A 24,088-nucleotide genomic window follows, 5' to 3' on the forward strand; every position below is an offset into this window, starting at 1 on the left:
TGAATGCCACCATATAGATTGCTGCACTCAAATCTTTAGCTTCTGAATGATTCTTGTTTTACTTGCTTTTCATAGCTGCCTATCAAGTACACAACTGAATGATTCAATGTCTTCAAAGGCTGCCCCATGTAGAATATGTTGCAATATTCTAGCACGTTACCATAGAAAAATCCTCTTGCCCCAGGTAGAGTTGCAATTGGCATATCAGCCAAAATTGGGGAAAGGCAAAGGAATTATTAGATTTGCATGTTAATGCTTTTCCAATTTTGGAATGATTTAGGATGCAAAACCAAAATTCTGGTGATACATAAAATACAGCAAAGGAGCAGGATAGCCTCGCCATAAGTATGTGAATGATTGCTATTTTTGAGTAAGGGTTGTGTTAGAACTCCTAACAATCTAGGACAGTGATGGCTAACCTTTTTGCCATTGCGTGCCAAAAGTGGGGGAATTGCGGGGGGGTCGCATGCATGTGTGCCCACACCTTTAATTCTATGCGTCCCCCCCCCCGTGCATGTGCGCACGACCCCCCTTGCACTCCCCTCACTTTTGGCACACAATAGCACTGTGGGCCGGTATTATTATTTATTGAATTTGTATACCGCCCTACTCCCGAAGGACTCAGGGCGGTGAACAGCCATAGTAGCCCCATTTTTCACTCTCCCAGGCTCCAGAGCCTTTCTAGGAGCCTGGGGAGGGTGAAAACGGCCTTCCCCACACCCCTGGAGGCCCTTCAGAGGCCCGAAAAAGCATGTTTCCTGACTTCCAGAAGGCCCGAAAATCAGCTGGCCGGAGCTGAGCTCGCATGCCCACCAATATGATTCTGCGTGCCACCTGTGGCATGCGTGCCATAGGTTCGCCATCATGGATCTAGGAGGAGCCACAGGAAGAAATGAAGACAAAGAGGAGATAACAAAACAATGGTGATTGATGAATTAAACCAGGGAGAAACATATTAAAAGAGTTGGAAGATATGTTTGAAATGGAGGCTGGGGCTTGAGTAGAAATTTTAGAAACTAGGCAGTGGAAGAAGGTAGAGGTGGGGGAACACCTAGATAGGACATCCAAGAAATAGACATAGAGATTTAAGAGGAATTTGGGAGGCAAGTCGGGGAAAAAGAAGCATAGCAATTAAAAGTACTGAAGCGGGCAAGAGACAATGGATAAATGATTTTCTTGTTTATTCTGATTTGCTTTTCCTTCTTCCCCTCTTTCTCTTAAAGCATAGCAATTAAAGTATGGAGTGGGCAAGAGTGGATTCCTTTTTTGTTGTTGCTGTTCTGAGTTGCTTCTACCCCCCCCCATTCTTTTTTCCCCCTTTTTTTTCTTTAGGCAAGTGACATGATTAGAAATTAGACAGGTAATAAAAAGTTTTGTAATAAAGGGTGACATGATTAAAAGCTAGGATAAGTGATAGAAATAAGGGGATGCATTTTTATATGCATCCCCTTATTAATGTATGCATTTTTATGTTATGAAAGTAATGAGAAAATGGAATAATTGAATAATGATACACTGCAATCTAACATAGATATGTATTGCTATTAGATTGAGTGTAATAATTATGTTTGATCAATTTCATTTGTTTTGAAGTGTATGGTGCTCAGGTGCCACACTGTTCATGCAGTGATTTGACATTTTTATAAAAAATATAAATAAAAAATAAAAAACCTTGAGGGGGGGGGAAAGAACCCCTAACAATCTTGACAAGTCATTTATGATTCTACTGTTCTGTGGATGTGATTATGTGGCATTCAGTAGCTAGTCTTTTGCAATTAGTGAACAATGCAAGGAATGAAGGGTACAAGAACAATGGAGAGACTATTAACCCTATGATTTGCAGCTGTATCGTTGCAAATGTATAGTCCCTGTTACTGTTTCCAATGTAGGTGCCTTCCTGTTGCATAGACCAACATCTAAATTTCCTCATCTAGTATGGCCATTGCTGGGAATTTCTGAAAATTACCCTAGTGAAATACTTAGCAACAAGAATAGCTGAGCTTCAATTTTATGGACACATCAAACTCCCTCTCATTACAACACGAGGATATTGCATTTATGTATCTTAAGTACATAAAGTACAGAACATTTACATTTACAGCTCAATAGTTCCTTTACTTCTAACAAAATAGCAGCTATTGCTTTATAGTAGAAGTGCGCCTCATGAGGCCTCAAAATTGCATCTACCCTCCAAAGCCATGGATTGCTGCCCTCAGAGATTTATTCCAAATTGTAATTTTTCAAGGTGACAAATGAGGAAAATTATTAAATGATAGAAAAATCATATTAACTTCATTTAGTTTTAATTAAATTTAAATGGGAATTATTTTTTAATTTATAAAGCAATTTGTTGTGGAGTTGAAGTGCTTAATTGGCAGGGTCAGGGTACAGTAGTAATTTAGCTGTTATGTTAATAACTTTTTTCATGAATGGTAGATATTAGCTATTCAGTGATACTGGAGAGTTCAATGGTCAGCATTTTTACAGATTGAATTAGAAAATGGAGTGAGTTTAATTTGATCACACAAACCTAGGCCTTGATTTTCCTCAGCTGTCAAATAACCTATGTTGAGGAATGAGGGAATACATATAATGATCAGTGGTGAAATCCAATTTTTTTTACTACTGGTTCTGTGGGCGTGGCTTGGCGTGGTGTAGCAGGGGAAGGATACTGCAAAATCTCCATTCCCACCCCACTCTGGGGCTAGCCAGAGGTGGTATTTGCCGGTTCTCCAAACGACTCAAAATTTCCGCTACCGGTTCGCCAGAACCTGTCGGAACCTGCTGGATTTCACCCCTGATAATGTTGGGATATGAGCAATGTGAATCAGAATCAAGCTGGAAGGGACCTTGGTGATCTTCTAATCCAACCCCTTGCTTAAGCAGGAGATTCTATGCCGTTTCTGACAAGTGGCTGTCCAGTCTCTTCTTAAAAACCTTCAGTGATGAAGCACACAACCTCTGAAGGCAAGCTATTCCACTGGTTAATTGTTCTCACTCTTAGGAAGTTTCTCCTTAATTCCAGGTTGCTTCTTTCCTTGATTAGTTTCCATCTATTGTTTCTTGTTCTGCTTTCTGGTGCTTTGAAAAATAGACGTCCTCTTCTTTGTGGCAGCCCTTCAAATACTGAAATACTGCTATCATGTCCTCCCTAATCCTTCTTTTCTCTAGACTAGCCAAACAAATCATGCAATCGTTCTTCACATGTTTTAGTCTCCAGGCCTTTAATCATCTTACTTGCTCTTCTCTGCATTTTTTCCAAAACCAACATCTTTCTTTTTGTAATGTGACCAAAACTGGATGCAATATTCTAGGTGTCTTACTAAGGATTTATAAAACGGTACTAATACTTCCCATGTTTTTGAATCTATGCTATCTTTTTTGGCTATGAAAGACAGCATTCTGACTGGGGAATTCTGAGAGTTGAAATCCATAATCTTAAAGTTATGAAGGTTGAGAAACCCTGTACTATTTAATTGTGAATGTTTTATCAACATTTCTCCCCAACTACTATACTATGATTCACCCTATTTCCTTACAATATACAGTATCTAAATTTTCACCACAGAGAACTGCCTCAGTCACTTATAATGTATAAGCTAAATATATTGGCCTTTTCTAGCTTCATACGTTTCAAGATTATTTACAATCTTGCACTAGATTACAAAATCAGTGATATTCAATTATGCTTTTGTGAGCATATTTAAAGAAGCAAAACAGGAATAAAATCTGCAAAATTGGATTTCTATCCTTTGTTTCCTAAATCCCCCAGATATTTGTCTATATTTTTAAAAAGACGATTAAATAATAAAACAAACTTGATTTTTTAAAAAAATGTACTGTTTTGAAGCAATCTACCAGAAAATGGTTGTTTTCCTAATATTCCCACCACGGTGAAATATATTGTATTCCTGGAATCTTTCAGGGTAGTCTTCTGATTCTGTTGCAGTAAATGAAAGGGATCAGAGATGAAATTTTAACAGATGGCTGGAGACATCGTGGATGCTGGGCATTGAGCAGAAGTTTCTCATTCCTGCAGTTGCTTTGATTTTGGTGCACATTTCTTGGTAATAAAAACAAACAATATTTCTGTCTCGAGCATATCTGATCTTGTTACTGTTAACTAGAAACTGCATGTCCTCATCTGGGTCTTTTCTTGGAGTTGTGGCAGCTCCTGAAGAAGATGAGGCATTGAAACTGACAGGCAGAACCAGATGCATTTTTCATAAGGCTCATTCAAGAATAGGAGCTTGTTGCTTTCCAGGCAAGTCCCTGTTAGTTAGAAGTTAAACAGAGTGTTGTGTAAAGATTAGTACACTTTCCTTACAGGTGTAATGTCTTGGCCTTGTATCAAAATCTGGGCTCAAGATAGAAGGTTTAAGATTGATTGCTGTTCCAATGAACTCCCTTGCTGTTCCAATGAACTCTTAGCTTAACAGCAGTTTAAACACATGTTTTCCTGAAAGTTCCATTCTATGTCCAATTGAGCACAGCTCACTTTACCCAATTCTTTCATGTGGGTGAATGTCAGAAGGGATTGCACTAAGTCTGGGATGCAGAAATCCAGATGATCACCAACAGATGGCAGCAAAGAGATACAAAGCACATGCTTCGATGTTTTTTTAGTGGCCATCTGGATTTTTGCAGCTCAGAAGAACAGCCCAGATATTAGACCATAGACCAGTGATGACAACCTTTTAGACACTGAGTGCCCAAACAGAAAGGTACGCGCGTTAGCATGCACAGACATGTGGATGTGTACATGCACAGAAATGTGTGGACATGCATGGACGTGCACACGCATGCATTCACGGAGAAGCGCACATGTGCAGCAGAGACCCAAAGACCAGCTGGCTGGCAGGAGGTGGGGCATCCCAACACCGGCAGCGCAGCAAGAGCTAAGATCTTTTTCTTTTGTGAACTTCGGTTTCGTCGTTTGCAGGGAAACAGAAGCTCATGAAAGAAACTCCACAGAGATGTAACCTGGGGAGATGGCACGCATGCCAGCAGAGAGGGCTCTGCATTCCACCTCTGGCACGCAAGCCATAGATTCGCCACCATGGCCATAGACCATAGAATAATAGGGTTAGAACAGGAGTTCCTCCCGGTTCGGACCGCATCAGGCGATCTGATAGTAATCATGGCAGGTGGTCCGGCGATCCGGTAGTGATGGTAGAGTGAAGCTCTGTCCACCCACCTGGGTTTTTATACCTTCTGCGTATGCGCAGAAGGTTTTGCGTATGTGCGGCACGTGCACTTCCGAACCAGTAAGGAAGGTAAGTAGATTTCACCCCTGCGTTGGAAGGAACCTTGGAAATCTTCTAGTCCAACGTGCACAAGCAGAAGACCCTATATCATTCTGGACAAATGTCTGTCTAATCTCTTCTTGAATACCTCCAGTGAGGGAGCACCAGTGGAGGGTTGCCCTTGGTTCGGACCGGTTCACAAGAACCAGTAGTAAAACTGCTGAGAGGCCCTGCCCACTGCCCCGGATGTTGTTATCAGCGATCTGCACATGCGCAGAAGCTTCTGCACATGTGCAAAAGCAAGGCAAGTGAAGTGGACACATGTGTGCGATCCCATTGCGAACCGGTAGTAAAGGTAAATAGAACCCACCCCTGGGGACCATCCACAACATCTGGAGGTAAGCCATTCCACTGATAAATTATTCTCACTGTCAGAAAATTTCTCCATATTTCTAGGTTGGATCTCTCTTTAATGATCTTCTGCACAAAGTAAGCTTTGCACGCTCATCTGCTGCTTGTGTGGCCTGGTTCCCAACGGGCCACAGACTGGTGCTGGTCCGTGGTCCGGGGTTTGGAGACCCCTAGGCTAAAAGGCCCCTACCAACTCAATTAAAAAAAGGAGGCAGTTTGATCTAGTGGTTAACCACTAGGCTAGAACGCAGTTGGCCATGAGTTCAAGTCTTGGTAGTACAGTGGTCTAAGGCACCCTATTATTAAGCTGGTTATTAAGACTAGCTGCCTGCAATTACTGCAGGTTCGAATCTCGCCAAGGCTCAAGGTTGACTCAGCCTTCCATCCTTTCTAAGGTAGGTAAATTGAGGACCCAGTTGTGGGGGCAATAAGCTGACTTTGTATAAATATACAAAAGGATGAAGGCTATTGCTGAGCACATTGTAAGCCGCCCTGAGTCTCCGGAGAAGGGCGGCATATAAATCAAATTAATAATAATAATAATAATAATAATAATAATAATAATAATAATAATGTCCCATCTTAGCCATGAAAGCCATACCTTTATTATTTATTTATTTATTTATTTATTAGTCATATTTCTATGCCGCCTACTCTCCGAGGACTCTGGGCAGCTTACACCAAAGACAGTATCCTAAATAGCATATTGCCCCCAATAATCTGGCTCCTCATTTTACCCACCTCGGAAGGCTGGAAGGCTGAGTCAACCTTGAGCCGGTGAGATTTGATCTGCTGATCTGCTGAACTAGCAGTCAGCTGAAGTAGCTGCAGTACTGCACTCTAACCACTGCGCCACCTCGGCTTGTCCAGCCACTCTCTTTCTCAGCCCAACTCAACTTCAAAGGGCTGTTGTTGTGGGGAAACCAGGAGGAAGAAGGTATGTTGGATTTGTTGAGTTATTTTAAAAATAAAAGTGGATATTAATGCATGCATATATACATACATACTATATGGATACAATTGATATCACTGGTTATTTTGAAAATATCTCTCATCCCAGGGCATATGCAAGCCAGGACATCTAATACTAACTTTCCTGCTTGGGTTTGGACCTTTGTTTTATTGCACCTATTTGTATGTTATGGTCATATGACTTGAATGTATCTAGGCTTGATTCCTGGTACTTGTATATCTTGAATTTTTTTAAATTGTTTTTTTAAACTTGGCAAGAAATGATACCATTCAGGGCTTCTCAGATACCATCAATGTTTAAAGTTATGCCTTGCGGGAGAGAGGCTTATGCTTGTTCTGGTCTGTGGCTAGAAATAGGGTGATTCATGAAGAATCAAGAAATGAAAAGTTGGTGATTTCCTATGGATCAAGTGATTACATTTGTTAAACATTTAAATATTTAACTTGATTAACTTTTAAAATAAGAATGTAGGGTGTTTGGGGTTTTGTTTTTGTTTTTTGTCAATTATTAACCTGTGTCTGAGTTCTTACCAAAGTACTTACGGTCACCCAAAGGCAGGAGGAGGTCAGTTTTATGGTTAAAAGCTGCACATTTTTAAAAAATTTGCCTTCAAGGGCAGCAAAAGTATATCAATTAAAGGCAGGGGTTAAGATACAAAACAGGTAGGTTAAAAAAAAACTTGACTATACCTATTTTGCACCTGAAAATAGGATAAACCCAAAGTGTACAAGCAAATGTTGACCTTACGCTCCAGGTATATTTCAGGGGCTGAAAAAAATGGATCTTCCTTCACATCTCTAGGCCGTTGTTTAACCATGATTTGTTAAGAAACATTCATGCACATGAGCAAAAGCAATTGTGATTTCTGTTCGGTCAATTCCTTGCGTTTCCCCTCCTTTTTTAATTTACTCTCACCTTCTGTCACTGTAGAGAGTTAGCTCTACTATGCCCAGGAGGGTCCATTCTAAGTACTAACTATGCCTTTTAGCTTCTGAGCATAAGCAAGGTCAATGAGGTGTTACCACCTGCTGTTAATTAAAGATTTGTCTTGGATGTATTCCACCATCGGTATCAAAGTATAGCTCTGAAACTGTTTACAGGTTTCTAATGGATGATAGGAAAGGACTGAGAGTACACCTTAAGGCACGTTTCAAGGGCAAAATTTCATAGGACTCTCATATCAACATAAGGATGTTCTTGTACACCAACTGTTACTTCATACAGCTTTCCAATGATCATAACACATCAATCAAGTCTGAAATTACTGGAGTAAGGGTTACGTTTATTCGGTATTAAAATAGATCTTTATTAAAAGAATCTAATAAAACTGAATTTGATACAGAAATCAGGGGAAAATATTTAGAAACACATCAGCATGACACTTTACGACTAAAAGCAAAATGTGTCTGCTTCTAGCTATTCCCAACTATTCTGGACTATAAAAGTATTCCATAAATAATTTTGATTGCAAAGCTGTTGAAGAAGGCAGCTTGAATAGGAAGTAAACTTAGACTTATTTGGTCAGTTATTCATAAATAGATATTATTTAGCTGATTAACTGATTCTTTTTAAGATCCATATTAAATTTGTCTGAAATACCAGACATTATTTCCAGCTGGATTCATGTATCATTTTAAATCATGTTTTCCTTAAGCTGGGGTTAGTGGAGCTCTGAAACATTCCATGTTCACTAGAGGGCAGAAAAGAACTAGATTTTGCTCTTCACTTAGCTGCCATCAATTAACAATTTAGCTTCTTGCAGCCAAGAGCTGATCATTTCCTTTTAACCAGGATTTATAGAATAAGCTATGGCCAGTGGTGGGATTCAAATAATTTAACAACCGGTTCTCTGCCCTAATGACTGGCTGGGTGGACATGGCCATGGTGGTGTGGTAGCACTCACCTCCCTGGGAGCAAACCTGGGCCATGATGGGAATTTGCCACACACATTCGTGCCATTTTGGGCCTAGTAGGCCTCCCTGCACTTACCTGGCAGCCAAAACGGGGCGTGTGGGAACTTCTGGAAGGGGTGGGACCACCTTCTGGAAGGTGGGGAGGGGTGGGGCCAGCTAGCAATTTAACAACCGGTTTGGCCGAAGTGGTGCGAACCGGTTGAATCCCACCACTGGCTACGGCTGGTTATATGTTCCAGCCCTACAAGGTACACTGGATTATGAAACCAACTCTACAGGAAGATTAGCACTCTATTTTATTGAGATAGGCCATAGCAGTGTTTCTCAAGCTTGGCAACTGTAAGATATATGGACTTCAATTCCCAGAATTCCTCAGCCAGCTATGTTGGGAGTTGAAGTCCATGTATCTTAAAGTGGCCAAACTTGAGAAACACTGGGCTATAGTAATAGAATTTTGCAAGCCTTCCTCTGGTTTTCCTTTGCTCCTTCTTATGCTCTGGGAGTTGGAGTAGGGTCAATGTGACTCCTTCTCCTTCTCCTTCTCCTTCTCCTTCTCCTTCTCCTTCTGCTCCCCTCCACATACATGGATGATTCTTTTTCATCTGCTGTTGTTTTAATAACTTGCGGCTGCCTTCTCCATTTGCATGGCTTCCTGCAATTTGAGGTCCTAGGCTATAATTTACAAAATTGTTGCAATATTCTAAGCCCAAATTTCATTATGTCATGTTACGTAAATTCTGGTCCCGTTTACTGAAATGATAACTAAGCTCCATTAAAATAGCAATGTTGAAATTGTTTTAGCTGCAATCCAAGGTGTGGACATTATCCAGGTGGTTTGATCATATGGGTATCAATACAGTTACACCACCTGAATCAAAAGCTGCCATTTTAGAAATAAAGAATTTCTCCAAGAAAGGCATGGTACTCTGTGAATCCTCAGACTATTGGCAAGGTTGAGTGACATCAGTCCTTTCCCCATTTTGCTAACCAGGCATTGGGAGGTGTGGCTTGACCAATGTATTTCATCGAAGATGGGAAGGTGCCTAGAAGCTCTCCAATGGAACTGCTTACCATAGGAGCTGCTGCTGTTCTAGAGCTCTTTTTCCTGGAGGATTAAATAAGCATAACAGGATAATGAGCCGTGTTTTGGTGATTGCACACCGTAGCTTCCTAGATTGAGTAAATTTAGAACTAGTTAAGACTGGGTGAGTTTAGGATCCAGTCTAATCGCTGTCAGGTTGATTTATATCCTTTTTTTGTATTCCCATGCATACTCCTCCTCCTCCCCTCCCTTCATTCATTCATTCTTTGTAAAATTTATTGGCCACCCATCTTACCACAAAGTAACTCTGGGTGGCTTACAAAGGTGTATTTGTACATGTACATTAAATAAACAAATTAAAGCCAAACCTTAAAATCTAATCATTAAAACCTGATGGCACGGGGCAGGGGTGGGTTCTAAAATTTTTTACTACTGGCTCTGTGGTCGTGGCTTATTTTGTGGGCATGGTTTGATGGTCATGTGACAAACAATTCTTTAGGATTTAGCAGAAGTACTGGTCTACCAGGCTTTTAACTGCTTGCAGAGCCGTACCTGCCTACCTATTTGTTTTTGGAGCGCACTGGTCTACCCATTTGTTTTTGGAGTCCACTGGTCTACCACCACACTGCCTTTTATTATTATTATTATTATTTACTAGTCATATTTCTATGCCACCCACTCTCCGAGGACTCTGGGCGGCTTACACATACTAAATAGCATATTGCCCCCAACAATCTGGGTCCTCATTTTACCCACCTCGGAAGGATGGAAGGCTGAGTCAACCTTGAGCCGGTGAGATTTGATCCACTGATCTGCTGAACTAGCAGTCAGCTGAAGTAGTTGCAGTACTGCGCTGTTGGGGTCCCAGGCCAACTGGCAGAGCTAGGTCTTACGATCCTTGTGAAAGGACAGGAGGGCTGGGCCCAACCTCACATCGGGGGTGGGGGGGTGGGAGGGGCGGAGAGGGCGATAAGATGTTCCAGAGGTCAGGAGCAACAGCAGAGAAGGCTCTCGTCCTGGACCAGCTGGAATAATTGGACTGACGGGATGCGCAACATGTCTCCTCTGCCGGTGCGTGTGGGAGGGGCCAATCCCAGTGAGATGAGACAATCCCTCAAGTAGCTTGGACACATGCCATGAAGGGCTTTAAAGATAATGACCAACATCTTGAAATGGACATGGAAGCAGGCCAGCAGCCAATGCAGTTTGTGGAGCAGTGGTGCTTTATCAAGTATTGGAATCGGCTACCAACTAGAGGTAAAATCTACTTACCTTCCTTACCGGTTCGGAAGCACGCACGTGTCACCTGCGCATGCACACCTTCTGCGCATGCACAAAACCTTCTGAGCATGCACAGAAGGTAAAAAAAACATTACTTCCTGGTTAAAAACAGGAAGTAATGACACCTGGGTGGCAATCGCTACCGGATCGCTGAACCACGGGGAAAAATCGCTACTGGATCGGGTGATCCGGTCCAATCCGGGAGCATTTCACCCCTGCTACCAACTAATTAAAGCCCTCAAAAGCAAAGGAAGGGAATAACAATTTGCTTAGGAAGCTGCTTTACACTCTGTAAATAAGTCTGTGTTTGTTGTTTTGCTTGTTGCATTTCTGCAGAAGCTTCCATCATGGGGCAATATTATTCCGTCTTTGGTGTAGCTGATAAGATATACTAAGGGAAGCTGACAATCCTATGATTGCTTACAGCCTTTTGGGAGAATAAATTCCACCATATCGATAGGATCTCCTTCCACGTATGATAACTGTCTTTGGGATACAAATGCCAAATCCTTGCAAGTGATATTAAAATGTGTAGCCTATATAAATATAAACTCATAAAACACGGCAGCATTCCCTCCCCTTCTATATATACACATACTTTCCAGAGTGACAGGGAAATGTATGGCTTCAAATTAGCCTCCATGGATTTAGGGGTATAAGTAACACCAAGGCACTAAAGGATATGCAATTAATTACAACCGCTTATTTCATCTGAAAAAGAGCCGCCTTGCTAAATCAGCCATAGACACGTAATTTCAAGCGTACAGCAACTATTTAGTGCATGTGTGTTTTTCCGGTAATGAACATTATGCAAGATTGAAATGTGATCTTTGAAGCAGAAAATGAAGTTGGGAAGGAAAAAAAAAAAACCATCCTGAGTTTACAGAAAGTGATCCAAAACAAAGCGCTATTGTTTTCAAGGTCTACAAAATAGCAGTTGGAGCAGGGATCTCAACTGAAGCAAACAACTTGTTTACTTTTAGTTTCTTGCTTTTGTGGGGTGGATTAAATCTTGATCTGGTGCATGTACTAAGATTAACAAGATGAAACACTTTGCACAGTTAAAGAAGTATACACACACACACCGTATTTCCCCGAAAATAAGACCGGGGCTTATTTTCTTTTCGGCCCCAAAATAAGCACCAGATTTTATTTTTTGGGGGGGGATCTCTTACCTGCTTACCTTAGGACACTGCAGTCACGCCTCCCATGTCCTGACATCTGTCATGCCGTTGCCTGACTTCTGCAGCTGCTCACGGCAATGCTGCATGGTTCATTGCGCCGGTGCCACTTCTTAGACACTGTGAGGCTCGTCGCACCAGGGCTGCTGGTCATGGGAGGCTGTGTGGCATGTTGTGCCATAGCGCATGTGAGTGGTGGCACCAGTGCAATGAGCCTTTAGGCATTCTGCCACGAGCAGCGGTACTGGTACGACACGCCACATGGCATCCGGTTGCAAGGAGCTGCAGAAGTCAGGCAGCGCCGCAACAGGTGTTGGGGCCTGGGAGGCCTAGCTGCGGAAGTCCTAAGGTAAGCTGGTACAGTGCGCGTGAGGCAGGTCCACCCCCCATCCCACCCTAGCTTGATTTTTACGCATGCGCCTCACCCCACCTCGTATAACCAGATGGTGGGCAGGGCTCAACTAGAGCTTATTTTTGGAGTAGGGCTTAGGTCCATGCGTGAAAATCGGGCTAGGGCTTGTTTTCGGGGTAGGTCATATTTTTGGGGAAATACAGTATATATGGGGTTGGCAACATGTTTTTTTAGGTAGATGACTGGATTTGGCCTTTGAGGGATGCGTTCCAGGCCACATATCAATAAGGAAATGAAGAATGACATCAGAGCATTTTCTTAATAAATGTGAATGAAAATTGAATTTCTTTTCATTTAAAGTAAATTAGTATCAATCTCCTTAAAAAAAAACAAAACAAATTCATCCTTGTAGTCTTCCTGATAGCTTCTGGTTATGAAAGTGGTTTGACATTTCCACCTTCTTATGCTTACTCTGTATATTTTGTTTTAACTTCTCAACCTAGCCAACTACTCAAACATTTCGAGTACCAAATTTTGCAAAAGTGAAAATTTAGAGAGAAAAAAAGGGTAATTCAAGAACTAAATATTAAAAAAAAGAAAGAGAAGACCCAATCTACCCTATCTGAGGCGGTGTTCCTAAGTATTTCCCCTTGTTTGGTATAAATTTCCAGAATGCGTTAGCGTCACAAGAAATAGAGTTGACAATCTGTAATATGTAAGACTATCGGTCACTCATTGTGGTTGCAGGGGCTAATGGTGCCACCAGTGAAAAGACTGTTTTAATCACCGTGGTCATCCATCTCATGAAGGACATACATTTGTATTAATTGCAAGGTTTCTCTGCACCCGATAGATGTCTTGTGGACTGTCAAGGGATCAGGAGTTCAAGCTATTTCTTGTAGATGTTGTCATCATAGAGCGCCAAAGGTCACCCAAGGTCACATATGTGAAGTTGACCTCTCCCAAAATGGGGTCGAGTCTATTTTTGTGGAAAAAAAAGGAAGGGAAAATAAAACAGCATGTTCCCACCACCATTCCTGGCTAAATTGCATCTTCCTGAGCTGTTAGGTGCTGACGTTTTCTTAGGAAGTGCTGAGTGATTTCAACCATTACTGAAAAACCAAAGAATAGTGGTTGATGAAGACTTTTGATTCATCCCTTGCACAGCTGGGTGGTAAGAATTAAACTATATATTGGTGAATGTTTATGAATACCGTATCATTTATGTACTACTATCAATTAGACATTGCACATTAAACAAAATAGGGGCTGACTCCAAAACCTTGGCTGTGACCTTCAAAACCCTTCCTAAATTCCAACCAAAGTCTTTTTTTCACGTGAAAGCAACAAGAATTGATTTAATACATGACACATTATTGAATTAAATCACAATGAATCCCACTGACTTTTCACTAATTTCCTTTTGCTTTAATTGAATTTAAATGGATCTGGGTAATGAGGGCTAATTTTTGTCAGGGGCCCACCCTACTTTCTGCAGCTTGGTCCCCATCATGTCATGGGTGACCAAGCATAACTTTTGACCCCCAAAGATTTATTCCTCCCAATCTGGTAGTGTAGTCTATTACCAAGATGCAAATCATCCAAGATACAGTTTGAATTATTGACTTGGACTGAATGGTCAGCCTGATTCCAAAAAAGTTGGAGTTGATTTGATCAGAACCATTGATATGAACTGAATTGATTGGATTAGAATATTTATTTGATTTGATACCCAAACAAGAAACTCTTACTACAGAACTGATGAGATGGCATCCTGCCAGTTTGGCATCTAGTCCGTTTGGCAATTTGGTTCAAAAGGATAATTCCTTTGAAATAATTTGAATTGGAACCTGAGAGAGAGACCTACGATTCATTTTTTCTCCAACTCTCAGACCCAGCCATTCCCTGGGTGTGATCCACACTGAAATTTTGATAGAGAAATATTGATTGTGGGTAATTTTGGGCATGCAGGCAAGGGTGACGCTGTTTGAAGCCATAACAATGCAGTGCATTTCCACACCAATTGTGTGGAAATGCACTGCAAGATAGCCGATAATCCTGTTAACCCTGTTTTGAAGCATCCTTTGGAAGTCTAATGGGAAAAGCATATAGCTTAGTAAAAGATGGCAGGCCTAAGATTCATTGTTTAACCCCAAAAGGGTGAATATTTTGTAGGCCATGTATCTATCATATAGGAATTCTGTGGGGCAAGTTATAAGAACAGGAATAAATGTCTTTTTTGATTTGACAATTCTATGATCAACTATGTAGAGCAGTGGTCCTCATTTTTCTGGCACCAGGGACTGGTTTCGGAAGAAAAATTGTCTTCCATGGACCAGAGTGGATGGTTTCATGTGCAACCTAGATCCCACATATGTGTAGATGAAACTTTGCTCGTTTGCCGACCACTTGTATGGCCCAGTTCCTAGAAGGCCACAGACCAGTACTGGTCCGTGGTCCACGGTTGGGATTCCTTCTGTTGAACCTTCATTTTTCAGAGGCAGTTTATATCTGATATGTAGATGCTGGAGATATATAATAAAGATTTCTCTGAATTAAGTGACTTTCTTCCACTTTAGTAAATAAACCGTGAAACAGAACTGGTCCCTAGTGAGTCTGAGTGGAGCCCCAGGATTTCCTGAAAGTTTTTGCCAAGTGTAACTTTGGAAATGGTGGGAGCAGAGAAATCCTTAGCCAATGACCACTGGAGTGCTGCCAACATGCTGCAACCAACTTGCTGCAGGACAATTCAACAAATACAAAAGTTAAATTAATTTCAACAGAACCATTGGCCAATAATAATAAAATAAAGTTAATCCAGAAATACAAGAAGTTACAATAATTTTGACAAAATCTTGGTTACCCACTGAATGAATTGATTAACACAGCATTGAACTGTCCTGCGGCAAGTTATCCTGGGGTGACTTAGCTGTGGGGAGTTGTGCTACACTCTTCAGTCAAAAACTCCTCCCAAGCTCCTTTGCAAAGCTGTTTGACACAAAAGGATGGAGGTGGAGTAACATCAAAAACAACTTGAGAAGCCATTGGAGTTGCTTCTATGGTATTAAAGCAGGGGTGTCAAACTCGATTTCGTTGAGGGCCGCATCAGGGTTGTGTTTGACCTGGGATGGGTGGATGTGACCAGCTCATTCATTGAGGCTCCATTTCCAGCTACGATGGCCTCCTGTAGCTCTCTTACAGTGAAAACGGAGTCCGGGAGGCCTGCGTGGTCGGAAACGGAGCCCAGGAGGTCTGTGTGTGGCCCTCCTGAGCTCCGTTTTCGCTGGCAGAGGCACTGTGGGCTGGTCCTTTGCTGTTTCCAAGGTGGACCACAGGCCAGATCTAAGCACCTGTGGGCCAGATGTGGCCCACGAGCCTTGACACCCCTGTATTAAGTCCCTAGACCTAATCATCATATTAAACGAAAGGCGGGTATGCATGAAATCCCATTAATCTCTGTCCTGGTTCCACCAACTACTTTGGGAGCGTGGCTGTCAGAAGCAGTTGTTCCCCCTGCCCCAAATGGAGGTTAGAAAGAATATGAAAGCATCAGATGATGCACAATATTTATGCAGGACCAATGATGATGATGATGATCATTCAACTTTTTTTCTGGAATTTGGATTGGCTGACAGTGCAGCCTTAATATAACACACTGAACTTAGAGGAGGTGTTCTGAGTTAAATGTTTTTAAAAAATACTTCCTAACAGGAAGAATGTGATTATGGAACAGAGGCTGGACACCCATCTATCAACATGATTTAATGTGGAGTTCCGCACTACAGAAGTGAAGAGAGGACTTGAGTTCAGAGGGGACTGGCCCGAAGATGGCTTCTTCCATCTAGGAGACCCTGTGTGCTTTGACGGCTCCTGACCCATTCAGGCCCTGCCTTATAAATTATGTGGTAGGCAAAACCGCTGGAGAAGGAAAGCATCCTTTTTAAAAGACTGCGCCCTCCAGAAGTGGCGCATCTCTTCGCTCCGACGTTCCCGGTTGTGGCCGCTAGGAGGCAGCGCAGGACAATCAGTTGGCATTTCTGAGCCAGCGTGGGAAGCCGAGACCCTTCTGAGTGCTGCAAAAAAGGGAAACTCCGTTAGTGTGTGTGTGTGTGTGTGTGTGTGTGTGTTGTGAATGTGTGTGTGTTGGGTGTTTGTGTGTTCCGCTGCAGGTTTTTTTTTTTTTTAATTTGATTTATATGCCACCCTTCTCCGGAGACTCAGGGCGGTTTACAATGTGCTAAGCAATAGCCTTCATCCTTTTGTATATTTATACAAAGTCAGCTTATTGCCCCCACAAACTGGGTCCTCAATTTACCTACCTTAGAAAGGATGGAAGGCTGAGTCAACCTTGAGTCTGGCGAGAGTCGAACCTGCAGTAATTGCAGGCAGCTGGTCTTAATAGCAGGGTGCTTTAGACCACTGTACTACTAAGGCTCCAAGGTTTTCACGAAGCAGTTTCATTCCCACAGTCTAAGGGAGGATCTTCTCTAACTCCCTGGAAATGCAAGGCCGATCACGATGAATAAAACAGTTTGCAAATGTTTTTTCTTTTCTTTTCTTTTTCTGATGTCTGCTTTAGTTAAGGCGATGGTCTCTGGGCTGCCAAAATCCGCTCGGCCATTAGATGGCGAAAGAGAGTTTTCATTGCCCGCGTTGCTCACCCCGCTTTTGACAGGCCAGCGTGTTGCCGGTTTCTTCTCATCTGTGGGCATTAGGATCAGTTCCCCCCCAACACCTTTTATGCCCGCGCGGTGGGCACCAGATCCAGACTGGCTTCTGGATTCCACCAAGAGGATTCTCCTCTTGTTTTGGCTCGCGCTAACCTTGGCTTTCGGCCACGCCAGGGTTTGAGGAGGCAAATCTAAGCTTGTTCTAAGTTTGAAAAGCACACCTCGCTTGGCAAAGAAAACCCTTCTCTGAACAGAGGGCAGAGGCTCCAATGAGCCCCGCGCAATTTCCCCAGAATAATTTTTTTGGGGTGGGGGAATCTTTTGCTTACTATAAACCCTCTGAGATAAAGGATGGGGAAGCAACGCTGCTTTATTTTTCAGGAAATTCCCTTTACCGTTTAAAATATATATATATATATATAGCAAGCGCATAACGGAGGGTTTCCACTTGCGCCTCATCCACACAGCTGCAGCTATCCGGCTTTCGTCCTCTCCTCTCTCGCTTTTTTCTGAATCTTAACGAAGAGGTGGGCGGTTAGCAATGGCTGTTTTCTTACCAGTGATTTAGGCAGTAGCTTCTTACAACGCCATGATCCAACCGTTTCTGTAACGAGATGTCAGTAATGAAGGCGGACTTTAGATCAGAGCTCTCCAACCTTGGCAACTTTAAGACTTGTGGACTTCAACTTCCAGAAGTTGAAGTCCACAAGTCTTAAAGTTGCCAGGGTTGGAGAGTCCTGCTTTAGATCACTGCAGAACACTCTCCCTCCCTCCCTCTCTCTCTCCCCCATCCCCTTCTCTGTGTTGTGTGTGTATGCGCGTGTGTAGGGGAAGTTGCAATAAATATGCTACAAACATGGCATCTGGCATCGTTTTCTCGCCGGGTCTCCCTGATACTGTTTTCATCTCATCCATAGAATAGAATAGAATAGAATAGAATAGAATAGAATAGAATAGAATAGAATAGAATAGAATAGAATAGAATAGAATAGAATAGAATAGAAGAATAGAATTCTTTATTGGCCAAGTGTGATTGGACACACAAGGAATTTGTCTTTGGTGCAAAGAAAGAGGGTTCAATTCTCTCTCTCTCTCTCTCTCTCTCTCTCTCTCTCTCTCTCTCTCTCTCGTGTGTGTGTGTGTGTGTGTGTGTGTAAGTAGTATTTCACCTCTTTATTCTGATCCCATCAGTGGGTCAACCCTGCTAGGCTTTGCCCACCCATTTCCCCCTCCCCCAATGGCTGCCCAAGGAGATGAGGCGGGGTGGGGGTAGCGTTCAGAATTGCAAATCTCACACCGTTTAGGTTGGTTCAAGGGCTGGAGGGATGCACTAAATTAGCTGGGGGGTGAGGGGAAAGAAGAGGAAGTTGGAAATAGTTTGGGAGGCCAGAAGCACAGCTGGACAGTTGTGTGGAAAAGGATCCTCCTTGAGCCATAAGAAAGGGTGCTGGGTTGCATCATCACCTTTGCTGATCTGATCCGGAAGCCAAGAGGCTGACAATTGGTCCTTACTGAGAGTGCCAGTCAAGGAAAGCCGATTGGTGGAAGTTGATAGCATTGTGGCTTCTCCTGCTTCCCCCCCATCACCTGTCAGCAGGAAAATTACCATCTACTGTAGATAGCAGATGGGCAAGGGGAGGTTAAGAGTTTTTGTTGGCTTCTTTCAAGAGGGCTCACAGGCTTGGAGAGACGGGGCAGGGAGGAAGCCATCGATCATGAATATGCTCGTGTGTTCCCAATTCTGTAAAACAGAGGTGGAGAACTACTACGGCCCCTTTATGACCTATGGACTTCAACTCCCAGAATTCTGGCTCAGGGATTCTGGGAGTTGAAGGTCCACAGGTCAAAAAAAGGCCATAATAGTTCCCCATCCCTGCTGTAGGATAACGCGAGTGCTGGCCAGTAGTCCAGCTCTGTCTTGGTCCTCAGCAGTATCCATAAGGGCCACGGAGTCATTCCTCCCCTCCCCCCAAATTCTAGAAGCCATGTTAAAAGTTTTGGAAATAGAAGAAACACTGATAATGTTCCCCAAGGTGACAGAGCCACATACGGTTGCCAAAACCAGGCTCTATTTCTAGGTTTAAAAAGTGCTAATCACATTTGATAAACACAGGTCTAGCGCAATTTCAAGAGAGAGCTAAACCTGTATTTATATGGAGCCTCACGAAGATGGGGCCACCGTTATGGGAAGCATTACACTAAGTTGAAGCACAGCAGGTTGTATTCACAGCTCAAACTATAAAACTGAGGCAGTTAAATAGCTTCAGCTGTAGGTGAAGATGGGATGAGGGCTCATGTCTGTCTGTCTGTCTGTCTGTCTGTCTGTCTCCCCCTCCTTCCCTCCCCTCTCTCTCTCTCACACACAAACTAGAGCAGGGGTCTCCAACCTTGGCAACTTTAAGCCTTGTGGACTTCCAAATCCCCAGAATTCCTCAGCCAGCAAAGCTTCTGGGAGTTGAAGTCCACAAGTCTTGAAGTTGCCAAGGTTGGAGACCCCTGAACTAGAGCATGCTTGTGCTGCAATAAAGGGGATAAGAGGATGCACCCCAAAGATGTTGAATATTATGTCACTTCAGCAGGTGATAGCTTAGAAGATGCTAGAAATCCCCCTCTAGAAATAGACTTCAGAGCCAATTTGTTTAAAGTACTAAGGCAGTGTTGTTGTTTTTTTAACTTGGCAACTTTAAACCCTGTGGACTTCAACTCCCAGAATTCCCCCGTCAGCATGACTGGTTGGGGAGTTCTGGGAGCTGAAGTCCACAGGATTTAAAGTTGCCCAGTTTGAAAAAAACAAACAAACACCTGCCTTAAGGATAAGCTGAGCTCAAAAATATGGGATCCTGGAAAATAATTCAAGAGAAACTCTAAAACTCCCCTCCCCTTCCCCAAGAGCGCCCAGACTAAGGAAGCGCTGTCTGATGGGAAGCCACATTGTGTGCGATGGGCATTGTAATCCAACTCATCAGCTTGGCTGCTGGGAAGAAAAAGACCCTTTTCTTGTGAATGGTGCGCCCTCCTCCCGCGTGCTGCTTTTCCTACCTGCCCTGTGAGGTTATGGGGGGGGGGGGGCTCCTTGCCAAAGAGGGGAGGATGGAGGGGGTTGCAATTGAAGCTCTCATTTCCTTCACCCCATGCGGAGGGGGGAGCGCTGACTGATTGATTGCAGAGTCCCTTTTCCCCCCTTTTGTTTCAGTGGTTCTCAACCTGTGGGTCGCGACCCCTTTGGGGGTCCGACGACCCTTTCACAGGGGTCGCCTAAGACCATAGGAAAACACATATTTTCAATGGTTTTAGGAATAATTTTATGGTTGGGGGTCACCATAACATGAGGAACTGTATTAAAGGGTCGTGGCATTAGGAAGGTTGAGAACCACTGGTTTAGATAAAGGTAAAGGTTCCCCTCGCACTTATGTGCTAGTTGTTCCCGACTGTAGGGGGCGGTGCTCATCTCCGTTTCAAAGCTGAAAAGCCAGCACTGTCCTAAGACGTCTCCCTTGTCATGTGGTGGGCATGACTAAACACCAAAGGCGCACGGAACGCTGTTCCCTTCCCACCAAAGGTGGTCCCTATTTTTCTACTTGCATTTTTTTTTATGTGCTTTTGAACTGCTAGGTTGGCAGAAGGTGGGATAAGTAAAGGCAGCTCACCCCCTTTAGGCGGCACTAGGGATTCGAACCGTTGAACGGCCGACCTTTCGATGGACAAGCTCAGCGTCTTACCTACTGAGCCACCACATCCTTCTTCTTTTTTTTTTTTTTTTAGAAGGGGGCTTTTTCTTGATGTGTGGAGAAGAAAGACGACAGCAACTGCAGGATTTTAGCACCCAGGACCCCCGCATCCCGTTCCTCGCCCCTCCTCCAACCCAACGAGGCTCCGCCCCGCTCCAAGCCCGCTGGGCGAGAATGAAACCCCCTTTCGGGGCCAGAGCGGAGACCGCCGGAGCACCCCAAAGGGGGAGAAGGGAGGGCGGGCAGCGCAATCCCGGGTCGACTGATGCTTGCGGGAATAAGAGCTCGCTCCCCCCCCCCACTCTCTAGCGGAGGGGCTTTCTTGCGCAAGCGCGCTCAGGCTGCCTCCGTTAAGCTTGGATGGAAGAAAAAGCCACAGATTTTTTTTTTTTTTAAATCGACCCTCTCCGCGCGTTTATTTTTGCACTTTTGCAAGGATCGGTTAGCGTTATACCTTTCCAAGTCCCTGGGGTTTTTCAAAGATTGGAGCCCGAAAAACAGCCGCGGGGACCGTTTCACGTGGCCAAGTTTGGGAAGCGGGAGGGAGACAAACGCAGGATTTCCTATAGACTGGGCTCCAAACCTTACAGAAACTGCTCCTTATATAATGTAATTCAAGGCAGTGATGAAATCCAATTTTTTTTACTACCAGTTCTGTGGGCGTGGCTTGGTGGGCGTGGTGTGGCTTAGTGGGCGTGGCAGGGGAAGGATATTGCAAAATCCCCATTCCCACCCCACTCTGGGGCTAGCCAGAGGTGGTATTTGCCGGTTCTCTGAACTACTCAAAAGTTCTGCTACCGGTTCTCCAGAACCTGTCAGAACCTGCTGGATTTCACCCCTGGTTCAGGGGTCTCCAACCCTGGCAACTTTAAACCTGGTGGACTTCAACTCCCAGAATTCTCCAGCCAGCTTTGCTGGATGGGAGTTGTAGTCCACCACCACGGTTAAAATTGCCAAAGTTGGAGACCCCTGATGTAGTTAATGTCTTAAGGTTAGACTCTTTGTAGGAACTCGGGGCTTGGTGAGTAAGTGCGGCTGGGACCCAAGTACCTTTTTTTCTCCTTGCCAACGCGACGCCGTCCGGACGGGTTGGGCTGTAGTAGCTCCCACGGGTGTCCAGGCGTCGCGAGTGGGTAGTCCCCCCCTCTCCCAGAAGGGGGCCTCGTTGGGGAAAGGCTACAATGTCTAGGCTTAGTGGTCAAACTTACGGGTGGCGCGCCTGTATCTCCTCCCCTTCCCCTCCTCTGGCTTTCTCCCGCCCCCTTCCTCGTGCATTTCTAAAGTAGCCCCCATCGAGAAATGATAAATATCCCTGTTGATCACTTGATTGATTACCTCTCGGAAAGGTCACGAAAGCTCGCAGTAATTTCCTTTTGCCCGAGGCTTCCTTTCCCACTTTGACTCTGAGCGCGACGGTTCCAACTGTACCGGCGATGGGAAGGTGGGGAGGGGGTGGTGGTGGAAGATTTCGCTTTGATTTTAACCCCTAAGTAGCCCCCGGAGGAGGAGGAGGAAGAGGAGGGGAGTCGAAGAAGAGGAAAGGTAGGGCAGGGCAGGGCAGGGCTGGGTAGGAAAAAAAAAACATAGCGTGGGGCGAATAAATCCGAAGAAACTCAAAGTCAGCAGCAACCCTGGATGGAGAGAGAGAAAGAGAGAGAGACCCCGCCAAGATTAATGGAGGCGCCCCATTAATGAATGGGGGGTACCCCACCAAGATAGCTCACCAATGGAAGCGTATCTTGTAAAGAGAGAGAAAAAAAAGCTGGCCTTCTTGGGAGACGATAAAGGATTTTTTTTAAAAAGTTTGCCTTTTTAAAAATAAAATCTCACCTCTGTTCTGGGAAGAAGTATGGGTCAGGGATGGGGGGGGCTAAGTGTTGTCTGTCTGTCTGTCTCTCTCTCTCCTGTGGTCTAAACATTCAACTGTAAGCAACCAGACGCGCTATTAATTTACCCAGTCCTACCTAGGGTCTTGAACCCAATTAATTTCTAATAATTATAGCCCAAGGGGACTTGGGGGGAAAACGTTACTTCCCACCCCAGCTGCCTCTCCCCGCTTTGCCGAGCTGCGCCACTTTCACGCCCGCTCTCTCTCTCCCCCCGCCCACGCAGGTCAGCGGGTCATCATAAAAGGCTGTCTTTGGAAACCGATCTGGAGAACTCTTCCCCAGAAAGCGGGTGGGGTGGGGGAGGTTGAATTTGAGACCAATTAGTCCCACCACAGAGTTCTGAGAATCCTCCTCCTCCTTAGTAATACTTAATAATTAATAATTTCCACTCGGACTGAACACACACACATACAAATAATAAACTCATATCAGCTTTGGTGGGGCCAGTTCAAGAGTTTTTAATTTCTTGACAGCGAAATCCGGGCATCAAGCGCTGTTTTCTTGGTAAAACAATCATTGCCCGACAATGATTGAATTAATCTTCCTGCGTTGGTAGCCAAGAGAATCCATATAAGCGGCCGTGGCTGACTTAACAACTCAACTAGAGTTCACTGCACAAAGACAATGGCGCAACAAATACCGCGATCAAGGAGGCGAGAGCGGGGCCAGGGGTGGGTGTTGTTGGGGGGTGGGGGGCGCGCGAAGCGTCCCCCCCTTCTCTCTCTCTCTCTCTGGGTTTCTTTCCAAAAGAGCTGCGGCCTTGTTCAAAAGCTGGACGGTGGGTAGGAAAAGGCGTTTGTGGGGGAATAGAAACGCACGACTTTATGCGTTATCCTAAATGAATTGTCAAGATCCTAAGCAGCCTCTACGGAGTTGCAAAGCCGGGAGTCGGAAGGCATCCTTCTCCCTCCCCCCCAGGTCGTTCTTCCTAACGCTCAGCGGCTTTGGGCTGTGTGTCTCTGGGAAAAGCTCTCTTCGTTGTATTTATGCCGCCTTGGCGGGGAGGGTCGGCTCGAGAAGAGGTGGGGAAAAGAGGGATGCACACAACCAGCAGACAGAAAAGGAGGGTAACAGTAAGAGTGGGAAGGGAACTTGGAGCAGTGGTGAAATCCAATTTTTTTTTTAACTACCGGTTCTGTGGGCGTAGCTTGGCGGGCTTGGCGAGGGAAGGATACTGCAAAATCTCCATTTCCACTCCACTCCTGGGGGAAGGTTACTGCAAAATCTCCATTCCCACCCCCGTCCTGGGGGAAGGATATTGCAAAATCCCCATTCCCACCCCACTCCAGGGGAAGAATATTGCAAAATCTTCATTCCCACCCCATTCCTGGGGAAAGGATACTGCAAAATCTCCATTTCCACTCCACTCCTGGGGGAAGGATATTGCAAAATCTCCATTCCC

This window comes from Pituophis catenifer, unplaced genomic scaffold (assembly GCF_029215685.1).
Source record: "Pituophis catenifer annectens isolate HBS135680 unplaced genomic scaffold, rPitCat1.0.hap2 SCAF_6, whole genome shotgun sequence".
In the NCBI taxonomy this organism is placed as follows: domain Eukaryota; kingdom Metazoa; phylum Chordata; class Lepidosauria; order Squamata; family Colubridae; genus Pituophis; species Pituophis catenifer.